The 18,790-nt window shown below is 40.9% G+C and overlaps 1 pseudogene; it reads right to left on the bottom strand.

Moving 5' to 3' along the window:
* Positions 1-4,790: 4,790 nt before the first annotated feature.
* On the bottom strand, positions 4,791-5,801 carry LOC128533590 (olfactory receptor 14A2-like; annotated as a pseudogene).
* Between the last annotated feature and the right edge of the window lie 12,989 nt (positions 5,802-18,790).

The raw sequence follows: 18,790 nt of genomic DNA, 5'->3' as shown, positions 1-18,790 counted from the left end.
GAAGCTATAATGAATGACCGTCCCCTTACCACTGCTACAGACGATCCCACAGACTTGGAGCCCCTGACACCTAACCACCTGCTGCTGATGAAAAAACAGCCAAACTTGCCTCCTGGACTTTTTAAAAAGGAGGACATTTACGCACGTCGCAAGTGGAAGCAAATTCAATACCTTGCCGACCTATTCTGGAAGCGATGGGTGCGTGAATACTTGCCCTTGCTTCAATAGTGCCAAAAATGGTCTCAGGTGAGAAAAAAACTCACGATCGGAGACGTAGTTCTAATAATTGATAAGTCTTCTCCAAGAAATTCATGGGTCGTCGGACAGATCACGAAAGTGTTCCCTGACAAAAAAGGACTTGTGAGACGTGTGCTGGTCAAAACTAAAACCAGTACCCTGGAAAGACCCATCGATAAGCTGTGCCTCATATGTGAAATGGACTGTTAATTACCTTATAAAGTAGTCATGTTCCTTTCATTTGGTACGCAGCGATATGAATACCTTAAGTTAAAACGTTAACAAATGTTTAAAGTGTTAAGAAAGTTAATTTAAATTTTAATCCAATAGTAAATGTTGTGGCCCAATTGTTAAAAAAAGAAAAAAAAAGAAAAAAAAAAAAAAAAAAATTGTGTAATTGTCAGTCTTCCTGCCTGTCAATTAGGGGCTGGAAATGTAAGGGCCATATTTAATTCTTGTGATTTGTTGTTATGTTTATCTTATTTCAGTTTATTAGTTAAGCATTAGCACTAAGTATCATACTCATAATTTGTATTGTGACATCATTTCATGAGTTGTTCTGTGACATCATCCCACAGTTATGCAGTTTCATGTCTATCACGCACATGTTAGTTGATGTTAAGACATGGAAGGATACAGAAAGGTGTGGAGCACACAAGCTTTTGACCGTGAGACAGTAAGCTAAAAGGAATACAGTAAAATGAGTTGTTGTAACTGTAATCTATCGAAGCTACAGAACACAGCAAGCGACTGGTCGTGACTACAGTGGATTTCTGCAAGAAACTGTAACAACAGCCAAACTTGCCTCCTGGACTTTTTAAAAAGGAGGACATTTACGCACGTCGCAAGTGGAAGCAAATTCAATACCTTGCCGACCTATTCTGGAAGCGATGGGTGCTTGAATACTTGCCCTTGCTTCAAGAGTGCCAAAAATGGTCTCAGGTGAGAACCTCACGATCGGAGACGTAGTTCTAATAATTGATGAGTCTTCTCTTAGAAATTCATGGGTCGTCGGACGGATCACGAAAGTGTTCCCTGACAAAAAAGGACTTGTGAGACGTGTGCTGGTCAAAACTAAAACCAGTACCCTGGAAAGACCGATCGATAAGCTGTGCCTCATATGTGAAATGGACTGTTAATTACCTTTTAAAGTAGTCATGTTCCTTTCATTTGGTACGAAGCGATATGAATACCTTAAGTTAAACCGTTAACAAATGTTTAAAGTGTTAAGAAAGTTAATTCAAATTTTAATCCAATAGTAAATGTTGTGGCCCAATTGTTAAAAAAAAGAAAAAAAAAAAAAAAAAAATTGTGTAATTGTCAGTCTTCCTGCCTGTCAATTAGGGGCTGGAAATGTAAGGGCCATATTTAATTCTTGTGATTTGTTGTTATGTTTATCTTATTTCAGTTTATTAGTTAAGCATTAGCACTAAGTATCATACTCATAATTTGTATTGTGACATCATTTCATGAGTTGTTCTGTGACATCATCCCACAGTTATGCAGTTTCATGTCTATCACGCACATGTTAGTTGATGTTAAGACATGGAAGGATACAGAAAGGTGTGGAGCACACAAGCTTTTGACCGTGAGACAGTAAGCTAAAAGGAATACAGTAAAATGAGTTGTTGTAACTGTAATCTATCGAAGCTACAGAACACAGCAAGCGACTGGTCGTGACTACAGTGGATTTCTGCAAGAAACTGTAACAACAGCCAAACTTGCCTCCTGGACTTTTTAAAAAGGAGGACATTTACGCACGTCGCAAGTGGAAGCAAATTCAATACCTTGCCGACCTATTCTGGAAGCGATGGGTGCTTGAATACTTGCCCTTGCTTCAAGAGTGCCAAAAATGGTCTCAGGTGAGAACCTCACGATCGGAGACGTAGTTCTAATAATTGATGAGTCTTCTCTTAGAAATTCATGGGTCGTCGGACGGATCACGAAAGTGTTCCCTGACAAAAAAGGACTTGTGAGACGTGTGCTGGTCAAAACTAAAACCAGTACCCTGGAAAGACCGATCGATAAGCTGTGCCTCATATGTGAAATGGACTGTTAATTACCTTTTAAAGTAGTCATGTTCCTTTCATTTGGTACGAAGCGATATGAATACCTTAAGTTAAACCGTTAACAAATGTTTAAAGTGTTAAGAAAGTTGATTCAAATTTTAATCCAATAGTAAATGTTGTGGCCCAATTGTTAAAAAAAGAAAAAAACAACAAAACAAAAAATGTGTGTAATTGTCAGTCTTCCTGCCTGTCAATTAGGGGCTGGAAATGTAAGGGCCATATTTAATTCTTGTGATTTGTTGTTATGTTTATCTTATTTCAGTTTATAAGTTAAGCATTAAGCACTAAGTATCATACTCATAATTTGTATTGTGACATCATTTCATGAGTTGTTCTGTGACATCATCCCACAGTTATGCAGTTTCATGTCTACCACGCACATGTTAGTTGATATTAAGACACGGAAGGATACAGAAAGGTGTGGAGCACACAAGCTTTTGACCGTGAGACAATAAGCTAAAAAAAATACAGTAAAATGAGTTGTTGTAACTGTAATCTATCGAAGCTACAGAACACAGCAAGCGACTTGTCGTGACTACAGTGGATTTATGCAAGAAACTGTAACAACCGTTGTACTTTGATGTTGAAAATAAACAAGAGACAAAGAAATCAACGAAACATCTGAAGTCGTGAGTGACACTGTGTAACAGAAGACACGCGTCAGAACTTGTGAATAACATGCACGTACAGTCAACGTCTGGGCTCGTACCCATTTTGCTGTGGTGTGTGGGTCTTGGTCGGAGATTGTCAGTTCCAGGTTTTTGACTTCGTGTCATCCCATGTTCCTTAACGAAAAACGGATTCCGGGTGCGACCCGAGATTAGTGTATATGCTATTCTAGTCCGAGCGGCTAATAAGCTAAAGATTCCTGTTCTGCCGTAAAGTACGTTGAACTAAATAAAACCTGCTCATCTTGATACTTACCCTTGTGTGGAGTCTCTCTTTGTTACAGGTGCTGCGATGTAAAAATTGCATTTTTAAAAATGTTTTCATAATTTATTAAGGAACATTATGATGATCATAACAGCCTACTGCATTTGGTTCTTATAATAACGCAAAAACACATCGACATCTGCACATCGACGCAGTAGCATGCCTGACAATGTATTAATTTTTATGGTCATTTATATTCGTTTATTTCAGTTAACAAATCTACTACAAATTTAAAGAACACAAAATATAAGATGACAAAAAACATACATGTGTAGCTTTTCTAATTACACATGATAAAATCTAAAGGCTCACTGTGTTAACGTTTACTGTACTTTGCTTAAATTCGATCCTAATAAGATTTAATTTAATTTACATTTGTACTGTAATTTTAATACTGTGATTATGAATTCGTTCTACAATGTTTCACTTGCTTTTATCCGCTACTACGTGCAACTCTAAAGGAGCTCGTCTTATTAATCCTTGAGAGAATGAACTGATGCCCAAGGCGTCAGTCTATAATTATGTAGCTCCACTCATCAGTAGAAGCCAGCAAACGCACAAACCCAAATGCCGCCACCGTGAGGCGTAGCGGTAAAACCAGAATACCGCATGAGTAACATCTGTACTTATAATCTATACTTTATATAAAATTGCCACTGTTATTAGTAAGCATGCTTAGCATTTTTCATTACATACTGTATTTGAAATTAGGACCTGCAATATAACTGGACAGTCAGTTGTGCTAATATTATCATTGACTAAGTTAAATGTACATGCAAACTGCAGGGTAATAATTTTATTATAATCAATGTTTAAGATGTCAATCATTCAAATCACAATAACAATTTACATTTGTTTTTTATGCAATTGTGTCACATTTGTACATTGTAACAAATTGTAAATTTTGTATTATTGCCTATAGAATTTCATGTACCAAGAAGGGAGAAAAAAACATACATACATACGGCATGTTAGCCATTTTTAGCTAAATGTGATTTACAAGTCATTTTCGACACACAGAGTGGTCTATCTTACTTGTGAACAACGTGTGTTCGCACATTAGGTATTATGCATCTCGATGAACTTCAGATATGTTCTGATTGCCACAGCTAATTCAGCCATGAAAGTTATTTCAATACACAATTTTTTTAGCAAAGCCAAGGTAATTTAAAAGAATTATACTGTGTGTTGAGAATATAAATCCTAGCAGGTTTGCACATAACATATTCTTAAACATAACCATGCAATTCTTCTCTTGACAGTGTCTTGCCACTTTCTGTTAAAAGAAGAAAGCTCGTTGCACATTTGCACCAAGCAAGGCTATGCACTTTAATGTATTAACATTAATGCATATATGCTTTTTAAAGCTTTTATAATTTTTTTATTGTTAATTATATTTATACAGTATTTATAGTAAAATATAAATCTAATATTAATATACTATATATGACATTTATAAATTTTAGAAGCATTTTTTTACGTACTGAGAAAAATTACTTTTTTAATTTACCTTATTTCATGCATTGTAAAAGACTGTGTATTAGTTTTCTGTTACAGCAAATAAATCTTACTTTGCAAAAACTTTAACACAGATTGTCGAATTTCTCTTGTTTTCAACCCATAAATTAGAGGATTGAGAATTGGAGGAAAGATAACAATTGAAACACCACAGGCCCTTCTTAAGTGTGGAGATACTGATTCTAATCTGTGAGAAACCAGTAATAAGAATGTGTTAATCTCGAAACTCAAAAAAACAACTAAATGTGTCCCACATGTTTGAATTGCCTTACTTATAGATTGTGTCTGTTTTGTAGAAAGACAGGTATTTAAAATTTTTATATATGTTAATGATACAATTAATATGGAAGAGCCTTGTACAAGAGCTATAGTAAACAAGCCATAATAGTTAATTGCTCTTGTATCCTCACAGCTTAACTTCATTAAAGAGGGATTATTGCAGTATATGTCTACTATGTTTATTCTACAGATTTCTTTGCTTATTGTGAGCACAAATAAGCACCCAACTACAGCGAAATTTATGGACCAGACCATAAAAATAAGTTTTACCAAGATGCCTTGCGTCATCAGATTGTGGTACCTTAAAGGTTTGCAAATTGCAATATATCTGTCATAAGCCATGACAGTGAGAATTAAAAGAGATCCAGACCCATAGAGATGAACAAGAATGCCTTGCAAGGCACAGGCAGGGTAGGATATTTCTCTGCTATGAGACAATATACTAGAAATCAGCTGAGGGTAAAAAGATGTAGCTCCCATGATGTCACACATGGACAAATTAAAGAGCAATATGTACATGGGTTTATGCAAATCCCTTTTTGCAATTATAGTTACAAGTAGCATGGACTGGAAAAACAAAATGAAACAGTATGTTGTGATGCCAAAAACAAATATATAAAAAAAACTGGATGGTGGTATGTCCAATGATTCCATGGTAAGAATTGCCAAAGAACGTGTTAAACTTGCATTATTAAAAGAGGTGTCTTCCCCCATTGTAACTTCAAAACCTGAAAAAAAAATATTACAATATATATGTTAGGACATTTAAGATGCTTAAGATGATGATTTATGCTTTCTTACCTAGAACAAACTGATAAGACAAAATTTCCTCACAACTTAGTTGGTGAAATTGCCACAGCATGATGAAACCCATAAACTGAACACATCTAAGGGGATTGTGTTATTACCACTCACGTATTTATCCAGAGACCTAAAATATTTGGATCACTGCATGTTAAATATATCCCACAGGTCATTATTTTCATATCTCATTTGTTAACTAGGTTTCATGGGATTCTCAGACTGAGTTGCAGCAAACAGTAACTTGGAGAAAATGTTAATTTGCCATACTTTTGTTTAAAACAATAACAACAACACAATAATAAAAATACTAATAATACCAATACAAGGAATTTGATAAATGTCAGCCTAAAATTATGTGAAATACTTTGTGTTGGAATGTAGATTGCAATAATGAAGCAGGTTTTGCTATTGGTATTGTTTGCTAGCATCAATGTCTTTTCTTCTAAAGTTATCTGCACAGCCTTGTTCAGAGACGATGCCACTAAAAAGAAGAATACACTGTAACAAGGAGCTGGTGCACAATTCAGTCTGCATTTACATTATTTCTTATGGAAAAATGGGACTAAATATGGTTTGAAACCCCATAAAAAAAGAGAAGGAAGAAAATGACCCTGTATGGAGCCAGGCCTGGACGGCACATTCCAGAAGAGCAACATGGACACCTATCCTCCCCCATCCCGTGGGCCAACCACCTGTGAGAGGAACCATTTGGGTAGGGTGCGCTGCTATTTGGGGGGCAGTGAAGGCCGCGGGCCTTGATGGACCAGACCTCGGCGGCAGACGCTGGCTCTGCAGATGTGAAACGTCACTTCTCTCTGGGAAAAGGAGCCGGAGCTTTTGCGGGGGGCAGAGCGTTATCAGAGCACGGAGCAGCAGGGGTGGTATTGCAGTCACAAAGCTCTCAATCTACTGGTCAATTAACGTTCTGACCATAAACTCTGGTCATGAGAATTGAGTCATGACTGAAAGGACAAGATCGCAAACAAAAGCGGCCAAAGTGGTTTTCCAAAGTGGATGAAGAGCACAGTCATCTGTGAGAAATTCGGAATAAAGCCGCTGCTCCTTTGTGTGAAAGGAAATCAGCTGAGGTGGTTCGGGCATCTAGTAAGGATGTCACCAGGATGCCTCCCTAGTGGGGTGTTCTTGGCACTTCCAACTGGAAGGAGGTCACAGGGCAGACCAAGGACTAGGTTGAGAGATTATATTCCCACACTGGCCTGGGATTGCCTCGGGGTCCCCCAGTCAGAGTTAGCTGAAGTGGCTGAAAAGGAAAGTTTGGGGTTCCCTGCTGAAACTACCCCCACAACACGATTTTGGATGAGCAGTTGAAAAGGGAAAAGGAGCCTGGATGGAAAATATGTTTCACAAAACAAAAATGGAATTGAAACCTTTGGAACAGGTGGTGGCCAAAAAAAAATGGATAGGGGACAACTTGAATATTTGAGAGTAACCGAATTTAAACTGAGAAGCTGTTCTGGTCAAAGGATAGTGAAATCATTCTAAAACTTTAAAACAACTCCATACCACACAGCAGTGCCAATCTGCACTGTACCATTTGAGTTTTTGCAATAAAACTGCACCCAGCCTTTGCTCAAATGTGCATGTGTGTAGAATGAAAGGCCACTCAAAGTCAGGGTTGAACTAGAGAGCTGGTGCAGGTTATCTTAAGGGCCTGGAATGTATTCTCTACAGTAAATGTATTCATGTTCATGCTGATGCACTCAAATAAAACTCACACATTCAAAAAAAATGGTTAAATGTATTATTGGTCACATTTTTTTCCTTTTAAAATATCACATTAATATAGGTACTTTGTCTCATGCTTGTTAAATGCTTTTTGCGATTAAAATAGCCATACTTAAAGTATAAACCTATTTGTGTCAGTAAGCCTCTGTTTTTCCAGTTTCAGAAAGAGTTTTTGGAATCCTCAAAGGTTTACTAAAGGACCAAAGATTTTAGCACAGTTCTAAACAGGATCAATGTACAGACAGCGGCAGGGCCTGACTTTATGCCAGGACATGTCTTTGGAGCATGTGCTGGAGAGCTGGCAGGACTAAGAATGGACTTTTTTCCCTTTATATGCTTCCTCTAGGCAACATAATTCGTAAACATGGTATTAGTTTTCATTGTTATGCTGATAACACACAAGTATACGTTTCAGCAAAACCAGATGAGAAAAACCAGTTTACTAAAGTTGAGCAATGTGTGGAGAGAGATTGGATGTTAATTAATTTCCTTCTGCTTAGCAGCAATATCATCTACCTGAGTTCTGACTCTAGTCCCTGGAGGTCCTGTGCATGACAGCACGGGTGAGTTCCATCCTGTACAACAACCCTTGTTGCTAGATGATTGTGGAGGAATCAGTAAAAGTTTAACGTGTAGTTTTCTCAGTACTGAATGAGTTAGCTTTAATATTGTTTGACAATATGGCAACGTGTTTTCAGGATCCTAAGTGTGACGGACGGCGGTCCTCACTAGTTTGTGAATCCCTGCCCTATGCTGATGATTCCTGTTTTGAGAAGGAATTAGGGCAGATGTTAGAGAAATTGTGTAGCAAGAAAAAGGTGAAGTTATGCAAATTTCTTGGTGTTAAAGATGAGGATAAATGGACTAGAGAGCAATGTTTTTCTGCTTTGGAAAGGTGTGTGCAGCGTAAAGACCTTGAAGCTGCAGTTCAAGTATTTAGGCAGTGGCATGCTCTTCTAATACAATCACACGCTGCAGAGCGGGATTGTGAGAAGCGTAAGAGTGACGAAAAGATCAGTAAACTTGCGCAGGAATGCGCTAAACATAAGAGTGCCGCTAAATCTGCTCGAAAAACATGTGAGCAGTCTCAGTGTTTAATTAACTCTCTCCAAACCAAACTCGAGGTTTTGGAAAAACAAGCAGGGAAGCTATCTCTGTCTAAATCAAAGCCGTTGTTTCCATCTCTCCCTAATCTTGGCTATGATATACAATTAAGAGAGCAGTCAAAGGTTGAGGATTCAGACACTGTCTTAGATCCAGCACACATCGGCGTGGCTCCGATGGCTGTGAAAGAGTCTCGTTCTAAAAAAGATGAAGACTCAAAAGTAACAATCACATACAAGCCACTGAGTCCAGCTGAAGTTGATCGTATGGCAAAAGACTTTAAACATCCGAGAGAGATGGGCATGGGCCCTTTCTTAACGCAGATGCAGCGTAAAATTCAGTTGTATAATTTCCACCCTCTGGATGTGATTGCCATAAGTTCCCAGATTTTTCTGCCCTCTGAAGTAGATAAGTTAAGAGCTTATTATCAGGCTTGTGAGGACAAGCAGAAGCTTACTTCAGCAAAAGCTGTGCAAAAGTGTTCTGATGACCTTCTGATGATTATTCGTGATTTTGTGGACTGTAATGAATGCTGGCGTAAAGTTGTGGATTGTCAGCAGGCAAAAAATGAGTCTGTCCTTGAATACACTCAGCGCTATGCCCAGGTGTTTATGTTGTATGGTGGGAATGGCTTGAGCTCTACAGACGAGGTGATGGCCAGCCGAATTCCCGTTGCGCAGTGGGCTGATGGCTTACGTGCTGAGTTACGCAAGGTGTTGCCGCTTCTGAAACCTGAGTGGCGGAAATCCACACTTAATGATCTTTCTGACAGTCTTTCAGCATATGAAAGAGATTCTAATGTGAAAACACATGTGTCTGCGTTGATGCAAGCTGCTGTAGAGGTGGACACTGCTCAATCTGTTCCACGTGATGTTTGCCGCTATTGTCATAAGCCCGGACATTGGTACAAGGCTTGCCGGAAGCGAAAGGCAGACATGAAAAAGCAGAAATGTGCTTTTGACTCTGGAGGTTCTCAGCCTGACTTGAGGGGCGGAGCTCTTTCGCCTGACGTGGCAGGGCAGATCATTCAGATCTTGCAACGTGCTTCCCAGGCAACGTCACTTGGTTTGCCTCCTCCCCCTCCGCCTCAGTCTTTTTAGATATGAAAGCTGTGAGAGCCTATTTGCAGCCAGTTACCTATGAGCGAGATAACAGACTGTATGTTGTGATCACTGTTAATGGTGTGGAATGTAGCTTTTTAATTGACACAGGTGCACAAGTTTCTATAATTCCATTAGAGATGGCTAAGAAGCTGGGTCTTCATTTAACCAAATCAAACACTATCATTGCCGGTGTGACTGGGGAAAGCTGTCATACTTACATAACAGAGCCTGTTTGCTTATGTTTTGGCCCTAGGTCACTAGATGTCTCTCTAATGGTAGCAGAAATTAATACTTCCCCTATTTTGGGCATTGATGTTATCTCACGTTTACACATGCAATTGGATTTTGAAGCAGCTGAACCTAAACTCTCTGTTTTTACATCTCAGGTGATGGATCCCATGATTGCTAATCACCCTATTTGGGCTAAAGATAAGAACGATTGTGGTCTATTGGACATTGAACCAGTGCGGCTCACTGGAAAACCCCCACCTATGACCAAACAGTACCCTCTTTCACAGGAAGCTATTGAGGGGATTCGGCCTGTAATCACTGATTTGGCAAGCCGAGATATTTTGATTAAGGCACATAGCTCCTCTTCCTCTCCCTTGTGGCCTGTCAGGAAAGGCGGGGCCCAGAGAGATGCAACAGGAAATGCACCAAAAACTCTTTGGCGTCTGACAGTCGATTATCGTGTCGCCAATACATGCATTGATCGCATCCCACCTCGAGTAGCTGACCCCAGCACTGTTTTTGATGGAATCCCTATTTCACATACAGTGTTTTCAGTCATTGATATGGCTAATGGGTTTTGGTCTGTTCCTTTACACCCAGACAGCCAGCCATGGTTAGCTTTCTTTTTCGATGGTGATCAGTATTTGTGGTCGCGTCTGCCACAGGGTCTGCATAATAGCCCAACAATATATCATCAAGCATTAAGGCGTCACCTGTCAGAGCCAGAATGTCCAGTTAAGGAGTCTAGCCTGGTCCAATTTATTGATGACATTCTTTTAGCCTCACCTAATCATGAAGTGCATAACAGAGAGTTACTAGCGCTGCTGACACATCTTAGTGCACATGGTCATAAAGCTAACATTGCCAAAGCTCAACTAGCCACCAATTCTGTACAGTTTCTAGGACAATCAGTAACAGCAGGACAGAGATCCATCCTCCCTAATCGGGTTGCAGCAGTACAAATGTTCACTGCTCCATCAACAGTGAAAGGGCTCCGCTCATTCCTGGGTATGTGTAACTACTGTCGCCCCTGGATTAAGGATTATGCCCGAATAGCTCAGCCTCTATATGATTTGTTGAAAGGATCTCCAAATGAGACAGACAGTATTCAGTTTTCTGAGTCAGCTGAAACAGCATTTACCGACCTTAAAGCTGCTCTTACATCTGCACCTGCTTTAGGTTTTGCGCAACCTGAGCTGCTGTTCACCCAATATGTGCATGAGCATGCGGGGTTCATGACTGCATGTCTGATGCAGGATCATGGTGGCCAATTGCGTCCAGTCCAATACTATTCAGCTAAGTTGGACGTGAATGCTAGCGGTTTTGGTCCATGTCTTCGTGCTGTTCAAGCTACATTTTTAGCTGTTACTGCCTGTGCTCCGATAGTGTTGACGCAACATCTCACTGTACATTGTCCTCATGCTGTTCTCTCTTTGTTGTCCTCAGCTCGTGTGATCACAGTAACTGCTCAAAGATGGAGCAATTGGCTCAATACTCTCACAGCTCCTAACATCACCCTGAAAAGGGCAAAGATCACCAACCCCTCATCGTTAATGATGGCTGCAATGTCTGATTCCTTAGATGAGGGCGCGTGGGGTGATCATGACTGTGTGATGCTTTCACACTCACCACCTTCAAAAGTCTCTGAAATTCCTCTGGAAAATCCAGACATGGTTTTGTTTACTGACGGTTCAGCCCAGGTGCTGAATGGATGCAGACGGGCTGGATGGGCTGTGTGCTCATTACATGCTGTTATAGCTCAGGGTCGCCTTCCTGATCATCTCTCTGCACAAGTTGCGGAACTTGTTGCCCTGACTAATGCATGTGTTTTGGCTACAGGATGTTCAGCCACAGTCTACACTGACAGCCGTTATTGCTATGGCACAATACATGACTATGCGAGCATTTGGCGACGACGTGCCTTCCTAACAGCTTCAGGAACGCCAATCAAAAATGCTTCATATGTTTCTGACCTCTTGTCCGCCTGTGAGCTTCCAAAAAGTTTAGCAGTAGTCAAGGTCAAAGCACACTGTCCGAAAAACACTGATGAAAGCAGAGGAAATGCCCTGGCTGATGCTGCGGCCAAAGCTGCATGCAGGCTGCCCGCTATCACAATCTCAGCCGTCAAAACCTTGAACTCTGCTGATGTGAAGGTTGAGTCACAACAACTTCGATCTTCCCTGATGGACATGTATGCTAATGCTCCTGCACTAGAAGTGTGGTCGTGGGTTGATAAAGGGGCAAGCCTAGACTCTGCTGGTGCTTGGACAAAGGGAGGTAAATATGTTGCCCCTGAGTCCTTGCTGCCATACTTGGCCCAACAAATTCACAGTTTAGGACACGTGGGTGTTCAGACAATGGTTCACAGATTTTCGTCTACGTGGTGGAACCCCAAGTTCCGTGCACACGCATCTGATGTCGTGAAACGCTGTGTTCTGTGTCAGGCTAACAACAGTGCAGCTGGAGTGCCAACTCCTGCAGCTCACACACCAGCGCCAGCAGGTCCGTTCAAACACCTGCAGGTCGACTACATCACCCTTCCTCCATGTCAAGGTAAACGAGATGTGTTGGTGGTGGTTGACCAATTTTCTCGCTGGGTTGAAGCCTACCCAACTAAAACAGGCACAGCTTTGCACACTGCAAAATCACTGGTCAAGGACTTCTTCCCTCGCTGGGGAATTGCCGAATGTATTCATTCAGATCGTGGAACTCATTTCACTGGACAGGTTGTGCAGGAAGTCATGAAACTGTTAAACGTTCAGTGGAAGCTTCACTGCCCTTACAGGCCCCAGGCTTCTGGGCAGGTTGAACGTCAAAACCAGACACTAAAACTACGACTGTCCAAGCTTCATCAGAGTGGAGTGTCATGGGTAGATGCACTACCAGCTGTTCTGTGCAGCATTCGGTCATCTCCTACAAGGGGGATTGGGCTCAGCCCATATGAGATCATAACTGGTCGACCCATGGCGTTGCCAGGCACACTTGATTTGAGACAGGCAGATATTCATCTGACCTCTGATGCGCTGTTGAAGTATTGTGAAGAGCTCACTGATGCAGTCAGTGCTGCTCAACAGCGTGTTTCAGAGGCATGGGCCTCACCTGAGAAGGGTGGCCATGCCATTGTACCAGGACAGTGGGTGATGATCAAAAATCACACTGCTGGACCATTGGAAGCGAAATGGAAAGGACCATTTCAAGTTCTTTTAGTAACCGATTCAGCAGTTTTATGTCAGGGGCGTAAGACCTGGACTCATGCTTCACACTGTAAAGTGGTGTTACCTCCTAAATAGGGGCAGTTTGGGTGGCTCTGGGAGAAGAGCTTTGAGAGGATCCGATGGTGTTTAGGCCGCGGGGGTCAAACTCGAAGTGAAGATTCCCTTTTCCCCAACATGCGGTTAGCGCTCCCTACTTCTCTCAGTGGACAGGACCCAAGTTAGGAAGGGAAAGATGGTCACCCTTTACAGTGGTCGTATGGTGGATCCTGAACCGTTGCCAATTAATAAAAAATTTCAACGTAGGGAAATAAAAAAAAAAAAAAAAAACACAGGGTTCAGAAGATTTCATTTAAATAACTCACAGAGGAAAAAAAAAAAGAACGCACCATCTCTGTGTTTACTACCTGATTCTGGTATCTCTTGTGTGTGTGTGTGTGTGTGTGTGTGGTGGTTTTTTTTTGCAGGAACAACCAAGTGAGGCATTCCGGAGGTTGGAGAAGCTGATACGAGATAACCACGAGTCTGCTACAGGATACATCGGGTTCCCGCTTTCTCCCAGCTGGCCACACAGCACGCCTCAGCGTCCTTCGACATCTATTCGTGCCGTGCTGAGACAAGATCCAGCTATCCTCGCTGTCATCGCCACCACATCTCAAGAAGCTAATTTTGCCGATTACACACATAGACCTTATCAAAATTGTGATTATAAAATAGTTACAATCACTGGGTTCACATTATACAATCACATTTATGCTGCCACTGGAGCGCGAGGTTATTTTATTAAGAATTTCAGAAAATTACCCTCTTCTATAGTCTGGGGGAGACATGTAAAGGCCATTACTTGTTCAGCATATGCCATAACTATAAATGCATGTCCTGTATTACATTGTCAGAACGTAAAAACATATCAGTTGCATTCTAAAATCAAGGTCAGAGTGTTTTTTAATAAGTATCAACAAAATCTAACATACATCAGTTATCCGTGGTATGCTAATAGTTTTGATTCCAATGCAGGGAGTGTAGCTGTTGGTAATGTTAATACGTGGTGGGAAATTCTCAAATTGTACAATGGGGAAAATAACATTTGGGACACTTTCACTCAGATTCGCTCTTCTGATGATATTAAACTGTCCGGTAAATGTGTCAGGTGCTGATTTAGATAAGAGAAACACTTTCCATGCTTTGTTTACATTAACTCAGAACACACTGTACCCAGGCTGTGAAGTGTGCATTCCTCATCCAGTAAGTGTCTCTGCTGGCATTGCGTGGTCAGGACATGCCATTTCAGTCTGTGACACTTGTGCTTTATTGCATATTAATGTATCAGAATTCAACATAACTACTTGTCATAATGTAACTCAAGCAGTCGCCACTAAGTGTTGCTCTCCAGGGGTGGACGTCTGTAATCAGACTTATCTTCCCTCTCATAGTATAACTGACGTCATTACCTTGACTAAATTTCCATGGTGTGTTGAAAATCATGTAAAGGACTCTCCCTTTATGGGTGAAATCTCTGAGCCATTGTGCACTTTTATCGTCGAACTCAGTAAATTTCAGGTAAAAGATATTTCACACATTTCTCAGGTTCAACCTAAAGTTACAGCTCATTCTATACTTGATTGTGTTTCTAAACCTGGTCCATGGGTTAATTGGCTCTCAATTAATAAATTCTGTCGCGTTCCAGCTCCTTCTGGTACCTACTGGTTGTGCGGAAGTACCGCATATAGCGAATTACCTGCGAGATTCAATGGCCGATGTTCTTTAATTTATCTTCTTCCTGCCATGAGACCTCGACACTCGAATCCTAAGAACCAAGTTACGAGTAAGCCTAATTCTACTCCGCAGCATGTAATTTTAATACACCGGCTTCCTACAGATCGCTCAGAAATTAATTTAGATGTTCCTAGTTCTTGTGGACCAGTAAATTGCAAGGAAGTCGAATGCATTTGGTATAGAACGGGAAAGTGCACACTGCCATAGAGAGGGGAGTTCAAAAGGTACCCCCAAACGCTTACCTTCATGACAATGGTACCTTAACACTCTTACCAACGAAACAGGGATATCAATCCTTTGCCGACTCAATCAACCAATCTGAAATTCCTATCTCTGTGACAGATAAGCTGCTGTCGGATATTGCTTTCTATTCTGAAGTTGATGCTATTTTTACATTTAGTAGTAATGAACAAAAGTGCCCAGTGAGTTATCAACTTCACACACGCTCCTATAAGGAAAACAGTCCTATCAAGGAGATATCATTTGCAGCTAATGACCCTCGTCCATGTGTTGAATATTTTACATGCAGTCAGACTTTCTGGAGTAGATCACTCGGTGCTCTTATTCCTAATTATGGTATTATGGTTAGTTTGGATCAGATCCGTATCCTATCTCATGAAATTGAGAAATTGGCTAATGACACTGCCCAAGCCCTAGGTGTGATATCTACCACACTACAATCACATCGCATGATGATTTTGCAAAATCGAGTTGCTTTAGATTACATCTTAGCACAACAGGGGGGTACCTGTGCAGTTGTAGGCCCTGAATGTTGTACGGATATTTTTGACCCTACCTTAAACCTAACTCACTACATTAAAAACTTAGAGGAGTTACGTGACCGTGTTATACATATTGATCAAGTTAACAGTGATGGTCTAGGGGCCTGGCTAGGTTCCTGGTGGATATATGGCCGTGAAATCCTATTAGCTTTCATGGTTTTCCTTTTTATTCTTTTGTTGGCTTATGTGGCTATTCGTTGCTGTTGTTTGTGTGTCTCTAAAAGCGTAAAACACACTCAAATAGCAGAAACTACAATAATATTGACTCCTAGGCCTAATGCCTACATTTGACGTGACCTTTTCCTTATATTATGCTCGGTACGCGGGTTAGAAGTCTAAGTCCTATTCCGTTGTGGAATATGTAAACGAGTAATCGCCTGGCCAGTGGTTACGGATTGTAAGACATGTTTCAAAAGATTAAGCTTGCTGTTATGAATGCTTTTAGGGCATTCACAGGGGGGAATTGAAGGATTTATTTCTAATTTTCCTTAATATTTTGTATGAATATGGCACTAATCATTAATAATGGACTTATGTCAGCGTGATCTTTATAAGTTCCTTGTTTACTTAATACATGTCCTTGTTTACTTAATACATGTCCTTGTTTACTTAATAAGTGTCCTTGTTTACTTAGGTCTCACATTATGTTTTTAACCTTGATTGTATTTTTCTTCCTTTGTTTTTCCTTTCTTGGCCTTGGGTCGATGTTTACATCGTAGTATAAAATGGATGTTTTGCCATTTATGTTCGGATTTCATTGCCCAGGCTGACTGATTGACGCATGCATGCAAATTAAACTATCTTCTCCAGCTGAAGCCTGGCTCTGAGTCTCCTGATTTCTTGATCATCTAATGCTCTGGTCAGATCCAGAAGATCTTATTTTTATTTACAACATCCTGTTAAGACAGAAGTTCTAGTCATAGGACCACAAGCAGCTAGAAGTAAGCTTTCTGATCACACTGTGATTTTAAATGGGCTTTCTGTTCCATCAAGTGCAACAGTAAAAGACCTCGGTGTGATTATAGATTCAAGCCTTTCATTTGAAGCACATGTAGATAATATTACCAGGATAGCATTCTTTCACCTCAGAAATATTGCCAAGATAAGAAATATATTGTCACTAAACGATGCAGAAAAACTAGTTCATGCTTTTATCACGTCTAGGTTGGATTATTGTAACGCCTTACTGTCTGGTTGTTCAACTAGGTGCCTAAACAAGCTTCAATTAGTCCAGAATGCAGCAGCGAGAGTCCTCACTCGAACCAGAAGATATGAGCACATCAACCCTATCTTATCCACATTGCATTGGCTTCCTGTGAAATTTCGCATCGATTTTAAAATACTACTCTTGACGTATAAAGTATTAAATGGTCTCGCGCCGCAGTATCTGAGTGAACTGCTAGTGTCTTACAATCCGCCACGCCTACTTCGTTCAAAGGATGCAGGCTGCTTGTCAGTACCGCGTATTATTAAAACTACAGCAGGGGGCAGAGCTTTTTCTTACAAAGCCCCAAAGTTATGGAGTAGTCTTCCAAATAGTGTTCGGGACTCAGACACAGTCTCAGTGTTTAAGTCCAGGCTAAAAACCTATTTATTTAGCCAAGCATTTTTATAAATAGATTAGCCTTAGGTAAAGGAGCAGATCTGGGGGACTCATGGACGTAGAGTATTAGGTGAACTGGTATGTTTGGATGCTGTCTTCCCCACTCTCATTGATCACTCAGGTTTGTTGACGGTGAGGTGATTGGTTGCCTTACATCTCTGGAAGCCCTCATGTTTGTGTTTCCTTCTGGCTCTCCCTTTTTAGTTATGCTGTCATAGTTAGTCCTGCCGGAGTCTCTGCTTGCACTCTGCACTAAATATACATTCACTTTTTACATTGTTCGACTGTGACCATACCTAACTGTTATTTCTCCATCTCTTTGCTCTCTCCTTTTCTGTTCTCTCCTCTCTCTCTCTCTCCCTCTCTCCTTTTTCCTCTACCTATCTCTCTGTCGAGCTATACATGTCACTCCTGAGCTGGAGAACCTGTGACTTCAGTCACCCAATAGTTCAGAACTGGAATTTTTCACAGTCTACCTGAGCCTCCAGGAACAAACTGGACTTTAATCTTACACATCTCCTCTTATACTGAACTTCCAGTCTCGCATATTATTATGCACATCAATCCCTGCTATCTGTTTTCACCCAGATGAGGATGGGTTCCCTGTTGAGTCTGGTTTCTCTCAAGGTTTCTTCCTATTACCATCTCAGGGAGTTTTTCCTTGCCACTGTCGCCGTCGTCCTAGGCTTGCTCATCAGGGACAATCATATAATTTTGATTCATACACATTTACATTTCATACAAACTTAATTCTTTTGATTGTGTAAAGCTGCTTTGTGATAATGTAAATTGTTAAAAGCGCTATACAAATAAAATTGAATTGAATTGAACTTATTTAACCTTTCTCTAGCCCAAGCTATTGTGCCCACCTGGCTTAAGACCACCTCCATTGTGCTAGTACCCAAACACTCCACACCTCAAAACCTGTCTTCCTACCACCCTAGACCCCCACCAATTTGCTTACTGTCAGAACAGGAGCACAGGGAATGCAGCTTCCACAACGCTGCACTTAGTTCTCTCTCACATCGACAATAAAGACACCTATGACAGAATGCTTTTCCTGATTTTTAGTTCAGCATTTAACACTGTCATTCCCTCCAAGTTAGTCACTAAACTCTGAGACCTGAGCATTAACACATCGCTATGGAACTGGCTTCTGGACTTTCTGACCATCAGGCCCCAGCATATCCAGGCAGATTACCACTCCATCACCACTGCTCTTCCACCCTCATCCTTGGCACCGGAGTACCACAAGGATGTGGGCTAACACCAAAAAGACCAGGGAGGTCGTAGATGACTTCAGGAAGAAGAAAGATGACACACACACACACACACACACACACACACACACACACACCACATTTACATCAATGGAGAGGTAGTGAACCATGTC

The sequence above is a fragment of the Clarias gariepinus genome, chromosome 11 (assembly GCF_024256425.1).
Source record: "Clarias gariepinus isolate MV-2021 ecotype Netherlands chromosome 11, CGAR_prim_01v2, whole genome shotgun sequence".
Lineage (NCBI taxonomy): Eukaryota > Metazoa > Chordata > Actinopteri > Siluriformes > Clariidae > Clarias > Clarias gariepinus.
Note: the sequence above shows the minus strand (reverse complement) of the source record. Positions and strands in the feature narration are given on the sequence as shown.